Source organism: Cydia splendana, chromosome Z (assembly GCF_910591565.1).
Source record: "Cydia splendana chromosome Z, ilCydSple1.2, whole genome shotgun sequence".
NCBI classification, from domain to species: domain Eukaryota; kingdom Metazoa; phylum Arthropoda; class Insecta; order Lepidoptera; family Tortricidae; genus Cydia; species Cydia splendana.
Genome location: NC_085987.1, coordinates 40224163 through 40231812, shown reverse-complemented (window position 1 = coordinate 40231812; position 7650 = coordinate 40224163). Strand labels below are relative to the sequence as shown.

Below are 7650 nucleotides of genomic sequence, written 5' to 3'. Positions count from 1 at the left end.
CTAATTTCAAAAATACCTGTAGATCTCAATCGTCAAAAATCCTGGGCATCTCAAAGGGAAAACTGAAAACTGACAAAGACCCTAGATGGTGGAATGACGAAATTAAGGACGAGGTCAATGCCAAAAGGGATCTCTTCAAACGATGGCAAACCACGCAGCTCGAGGAAGATCTCAGGGCATACAAACATGCAAAGAAACTAGTCAAGCGCAAAGTGGCACAAAGTAAAGCACAATCTAATGAACTTTTCTACAACAGACTGGAAGAAGCAAAGAACGAAGCAGAAGTGTTTAAAATTGCAAAACAACGACATAAATCGACCCTAGACATAAAGGTAAACAAATACATAAAAGACGAAAGTGGTCGGCTGCTAACCAGTAATGAAGAAATAAATATTAGATGGTACCAATATTATAAAGACCTCCTAAATGAAGAATTTCCAAGTCAAGAAATACCACCACCACATCCAACGGCGGGTCCAATTCAAGAAATCGACATCGCCGAGGTGAAAGCCACGCTTTCAAGAATGAAAAATCATAAAGCTGTTGGTCCTGATGAAATTCCTTCCGACATGTGGAAACAGATGGGACCAGTAGGATTGATGTGGCTTGCAAGGTTATTCAATGCTATCCTTATCTCAAATAAGATCCCGGGCGCATGGCGTCAAAGTTACATAGTGCCTTTCTTCAAAAACAAGGGTGACGTCAGCGCCTGTGGAAATTACAGAGGAATAAAACTTACCTCTCATACCCTCAAAATATGGGAGAGAATATTGAACCACCGCTTCCTTAAATATGTGTCAATATCCGAAAACCAGTACGGCTTTACTCCTTCGAAGTCTACTATTGATGCCATTCAAGCCATCCGTATCGTTATGGAAAAATACCGGTCAAACCACGAAAACGTACACATGGTTTTTATTGACCTTGAAAAGGCTTTTGACCGGGTTCCAAGAGATCTAGTCTGGAAAGCAATGAGGGCACAAGGAATACCGGAACATTACGTAGCTCTTGTCCAGGACATGTACATTCGGAGTAGTACGAAAGTAAGAAGCTTGGCAGGAGAAAGTAAAACCTTCGAAGTCAAAGTCGGCGTCCATCAAGGTTCCGCCCTGAGCCCTCTACTTTTTAACATGGTTATGGACTTTCTTACCAGAGATATCCAGTCCCCCTCGCCCAGCTGCATGTTATATGCAGATGATATTGTCCTAATTAACAATAGTGCACAACAGCTACAAATCACTCTCGAACGCTGGCGGCACGTCCTCGAAACCAGCGGCCTTCGTATCAGCAGAACTAAAACTGAGCACCTTGAATGCAATTTCAGCGGTGACACCACAACTCCCAGTACGATCTACATCGAAGGAGAGCCACTACCTAAAGTATCTCAGTTTAAGTACCTAGGAGCGATGCTGACAGCTGATGCTAATATCGAAGCTGACGTAACCCATAGAGTGAATGCTGGCTGGCAAAGATGGAGGTCCCTTACGGGAGTTCTTTGTGACGCTAGAATGCCGATCCGGGTAAAAGGGAAAGTTTATAAATCAGCTGTCAGACCTGCATTAATGTACGGGGCCGAATGCTGGGCTATAAAAAAAGTGCACGAAAACAAAGTCCATGTTGCAGAGATGAAAATGTTGAGATGGGCAGCAGGCGTAACAAGACTCGATAAAATACGGAACGAGTATATCAGAGGGAGTTATAAAGTTGCGCCCATCACAGAAAAGATCACTGAAAGCCGACTCAGATGGTATGGCCACATAATGAGACGTCCCGAAGATCACGTGGTCAGGAAGGCGCTGGCAATGCCATGCACCAGAAAAAGCAAAGGAAGACCCAAAACCACGTGGCTGGCTACCATAACCCGCGACTTGGAGCGAGCCCAACTTACAGCTGCGACAACCCAGGACAGACCGTCCTGGCGCCTTAGAACGAGGAGAGCCGACCCCAAATGATGGGAAGTGGCAAGGAAGAAGAAGAAGAATTAGTTTTATCCGTTTTATAGGAATCGGTAATCATTCCTCGAGGGGGTAAAAAGGAGGAGGAATTTACAATGGAAGTACCGTAATTTTTATATGCAGATGAGGTTGTGGGCATGCGCGAGTAGCCCCATAATTTAATTAAAATATTTATTTACTATACACCGTACACGTCCTATCACTGACTTAGGTGTACTACATTTCACCTCAATCAGTTTAGTGTTTTCAGAGCAAATCGCTGCTCTTTAAGGCCAGTCCAGAAGGGGACAATAAGTTCATAAATTCTCCTCAGCATTTCTTTAAAACCACGTTTTGTTGTGTTTCGTTTCTGTCGAAGTCTTAACAAAAAGAAATCGAGTTTCGGTCGTATTCGTATCTTTTAATAAAACGTAGATTATTTATTATGTGTATTTTGTTAAATACTCTAATTTTGAAATTCAAGAAATGGCTGATAATGAGAACCAAGGCCTGTTCACTTCATAAGAAAGTTAGGCCCCATTCGCACGACAGCTTAAAAAGCGTTGCGTTAAAACCCGACGTTGGCGCTTTTTTACCGTTTCCAATATTTGTGTTCATATGAACGCTTAAAAATCACTTGTGAGTCGTAATGCCACGTACGCATCTCAGCAAAGCCATACTTTATTTGCTATTACGACGTATTATTTGAATATAGCTTGAATATTTCAGGAATTTGTAAGCATAAGTTGACATTTTTAAGGTGAAACTAATAATAATCTTGACGATTGACACCAAAAATTGACACTTGACAGCCAACTGACAGCAGCGCCGGCGCTTTTTTAACGCTTGTGAGAACAGATACACGGAGTTCCGTATGCTCTATTCAATTTGACGCCAACGCTCAACGCCGAAAATCGAACAGTGCTCGATAAAAAAGCGCCGCGCTTAAAAACCGCCTTCGTGTGAATACATGCATGGTTATCCATTTGCGTCATTCAAACGCTTTTTTAACGCGCGTTGAAAAAGCTGCCGTGCGAACGGGGCCTTAAGTCCCCTTATAATTGCGCATGTGTGCGCCTGAAGCTTCTATGTGTGCTTTGGCCTCCTAGAAAAAGTTGCCAGTAATCAAAATAAAAACATTTTTCTACAGCAACATTGCTCCCAACTAAGATTTAAATTTTCACGAATTTTTTACATTATTAATCATAAAACGGGACTTAAAACACTTAAAACTTAATTACACGTGATTAAGTTTTATAATGAATATTTGCTTCCAACTGTCTTTATCAATGTTCATAAAATATATGGAGGGTAGGTACGTCTACCCACCATAATAAAAAAATATATTTGTCAATGACTGTCCAACTGCTGTGGTTAAAAGTTCATAACGAAAATTTTATTTATTAAACAACTGTACCGATATTCGGAACCTAATAATAATATTGAGAGTGGCAACTCTGTTTGTAGGTCGCATTGTCCTTTTCTAGCATATACGTCTCTCTCTCTCACACACTCCCACCACAGCAGTTTTGCTTTTGACAGTTACACAAGGCAAATTTTAAAGTCATTGGCTTGCTGTTTTTCCATCTGGAAGGTCGTGAAGCTAAACTCGAGTTTTTGAATTTGAACCCCAGTTTAGCTGGTTACATATCAGAATACCGAAAATTTATTTACCTAATGTCGAATCACCTATGCTCGATTCACCTATTTTTAAATTGCCTAATGATCATTTTACCTAAACATTGAATGACCTAAGTTTATAATACCTAAACTCACTTAACCTAATGGATGAAACACCTAATGAACCTTTTACCTAATGCACATTTTACCTAACGCACGTTTTACCTAAAGCTATTATACCTAATGCATGAAACACCTAAAGCTGACATACCTAATGGACGATCCACCTAAAGCTGATATACCTAATAAACGATATACCTAAAGTTGATTTACCTAATGGATAAAATACCTAAAACTGTTATACCTAACGAACGAAATACCTAAAGTCGATATACCTAAAGGACGAAATACCTAAAATCGATATACCTAATGCATGTTACACCGAAAGTCGATATACCTAATGGACGATATGCCTAAAGTTAATTTACCTATTGAACGATATACCTAGAGCTAATATACCTAACGCACGTAACACCTAAAGTCAATATACCTAATGCACGAAATACCAAAGGCTGGTATATGTTTTAACGAACGAAATACCTATAGCTAATTTTATCTAAGATTATGCCTAACTACCTTAAAACAGACAGGTAGGGTACCTATATTATTTTTATATTATTAATATTGAATATTGAAAAACCGTTCTTAATAAGTTGTCTGAATGGAACGGAATAGCTGTCGAAACGCCTCGCCTGTCAAAGAAGAGGCGTTTTTTTTTACTGCATGTTTTAAGTTTCACATTCTAATTTATTTTTCACTGCGCATAAACATTAAATGATTTAACTATTTTTTGCTTTTTATTTTAGAGTATTTAATTTTAATCTGAATTTAATCAATAAATGTATAGATTTTATAATTTTTAATTTAATATTATTTATTATAATTATCTATTAATTACATATAATATTATTTTTATCTTTCTTATTAATGCTATATTTAATTATATTATCTGCAGTAAATGATTTTTTATAACGACTTAAGGTATTTCGTTCATTAGATACAGTCAACAGTAAAAATATGGGTGTAGCCAACTTATTCAAAAATATGTCCCATAGTTCTTAATTCGCTGACATAAACATAAGAGCAAAGACATATGTAACTTCGTATAAGACGAATAAAGTCTAAGGAAAAAACGTGCCTCGGAATTCAAGTAAAAGTCATTCTCGAATAGATGCCGCACACACCTTTAGCCTATCCTCGGCTAGATGGCGTGACGACACCGTTTCATATTTAACAATTTTAACACATAGATATCAGTGAATGAACATGGATCAAAATGATATAAAAATAATAAAATCATTTATCCATATATATACATTTTTTGATAACTTTATACGTTTTCATTTTGAGTTTTAGTCGTGTGTCGATAGATGGCAGTAAATTTACAGTGACTACAAACTTTACAATGACAGGACCCCTCTATACTATCTATTCTTTTTGATAAGAGCTATGGGACATATTTTTGAGATGATTTGTGCAATGTGCATCCATATTTTTACGGTTGACTGTACCTAATAGGTATATCAACTTTGTGTTACGTGCATTAGGTATATTAACTTTAAGTATTTCGTTCAATAGGTAAATCAACTTTAGGGATATCTTACATTAGGTATATCGACTTTCGGTATTACATGGATTAGGTATATCGACTTTAGGTATTACGTAGATTAGGTATATCGACTTTAGGTATTACGTTCGTTAGGTATAACAGTTTTAGGTATTTTATCCATTAGGTAAATCAACTTTAGGTATATCGTTCATTAGGTATATCAGCTTTAGGTGGATCGTCCATTAGGTATGTCAGCTTTAGGTATTTCATGTATTAGGTAAATCGGTTTTAGGTATTTCAAGCATTAGGTGTATCAAGTTTAGGTAGATCGACCATAGGTATTCTGAGCTTAGGTAAAACAATTGTAGGTGAAACGTGCATTAGGTAATTCGCTCATTAGGTGTTATGAGCTTAGGTTAATAAACCATTAGGTGTTTAAAAAAATAGGTGAATCGAGCATAGGTGATTCGACATTAGGTAAATTAACTTTCGGTATTCTGATATGTAACCGAAATTATAATACTTAAATGGTGATGTGTGGAGGCATACCCTTCAGTTTTCAAATGATTTGTGTTTTCGAATACGAAAGGATCGGATAGTTAATACGTGTTACGTAGAACCTACGTATTAAGGTAGGAGCTTATAGACGTGCAGGGTTTATCTGTCCAAGTATCTATCAGCAATTTGTCATTTTATCCCGTTCCGGGTTAATATAATATTGCAAAATTATTTTTTTGGTAATAAACTTGCTGATAAATAACGTGTACCCGCTTAGGAGTCGACGAAGCCCCGCTTCGCGGGGCTTCTATTTCCGCTCTGAGGGACACAAGGTAACGAACAAACCTACATCGCAAACATTGCATTTATTTTTGTGGAAAGTGAGTACTTCGGCAGTACACAAACTTAAATCTAACTAGACATAGAGAGAGATTAGCATGGCTCTGCGCAAGAATGACATGCGAAATCGTGAAGTATTTCACTCTTTATCTACCTACTTATTTCTCTCCAACTACATCTTTGATTTTGAAAAAATATTGGTTAAAATGTAGGTAGGTACTTAAATTGTAAATAACTTAGCAGGTACTTACCTACAGCTTAAAAGGTTAAGGAAAAGAACTCTTGCATGTAGTTGATATATGTGCTTGTGTTATTTTGAAATTATGAATTCTGTACGTAACTACATACAAGAGGGTAAATCTTAAGCCTATCTACCTACCTACATAAATAGTACACTTGTAAACGTTTCAAATAAAATCGGAAGCCTGTGACTTGAAAGGGCATTAACGATACGGGAATCTTTAGATTGATTCATTGACGAAGACGCATGGTTTGGTTCATATTGCCAAATTATATTAGTTAACTGTAGAGTTAAAGTTTAGTTTTGGCAAATCTGCGCGTCACCGTGAATGACACTTTCTAAAAGTGCCTGTTAAATTCTGCGTAAAGCCTTTCACCTTGTCGAGCAAGGAACCCGCAATTAAGGGAATATTACCCATAAATTCAGGGTATTTGATTTGAATGATATTCTTAAACCTACGTCTGTTATGGTTCCACCTGCGTAAGGTGTGCCCAAGAGAATCTTTTATTCGTTCACAAACTAACGTCAAGTTATTTGTGATGAAACCAATATATTATGTACCTATCTAAGCCTGCGCAAGGCTGCCATGTTTCCACCTACGTACGAGTAAGGTGTGCCAAAGAATCTTTGATTCGTCCACAAACTGACGTCAAGTTATTGATGATGATATTATAACATTTATAACCTATGTAAGCCTGCGCAAGGCATGTCAGACATATTCACGGAAATATAAATGATATGCTCATAACACAGGCGAGCGAGTATCACAATCAGAAAAATATTACAAAGATGAATTTGTAAATATCCCCTTTTAGAGAAAGTAAAAAGGGTTCTTACAAAATAATGTTTTTGGGTAAAAATCTGTCGAAATAGGCAAGGCATCGTTATTAGAGTTTTCATTTTTGTTTACCAATCTATTCTAAGGGTCCCGAACACCCTACCCTATTGGCTAAACCCAAAATTGGGCTAATTATCTGTGGTAAAAGTGAAAACTGCTTTCCATTTACATATCAATTCTAAAATTATAATAGGTAAAAAATAACCTAAGATTCCAGGCCTATCTCGACTCATCTTATTTAATGAAAAAATCTTTGCACCCTAATATAAAATTGTGGTCTGGAGACGCTAAGCCTCATAACTTGGGCGGCATAGATAATACTAAGAGATTTAGTCACCTAATTTCGACTATAAGCCCAGGCAGAATATTGATAATTAGAATAAGGAGTGGTCAATCCTCCAAGGTCCAGATAATCTGTGGACTCTAATTAAATCAGGCTCGGTAAGCTCACAACACGACAGAGCTTACGATTCCATTCTGAAGTAATAAGCTATGTTTACAATATATATTACTCATGGTGTGAAACAAACAGCCTGCTCAAGGTGTACAAAGGGTCCGTTTAACGGCCCTA

General features: G+C 37.3%; 1 non-coding gene across 1 annotated transcript; it reads left to right on the top strand.

Annotated features, from left to right (window-relative positions):
• Positions 1-6045: 6045 nt before the first annotated feature.
• Positions 6046-6149, top strand: LOC134805379 (U6 spliceosomal RNA). Its single transcript, XR_010146275.1, has one exon. It is a non-coding gene; the product is annotated as a U6 spliceosomal RNA (small nuclear RNA).
• Positions 6150-7650: the final 1501 nt, after the last annotated feature.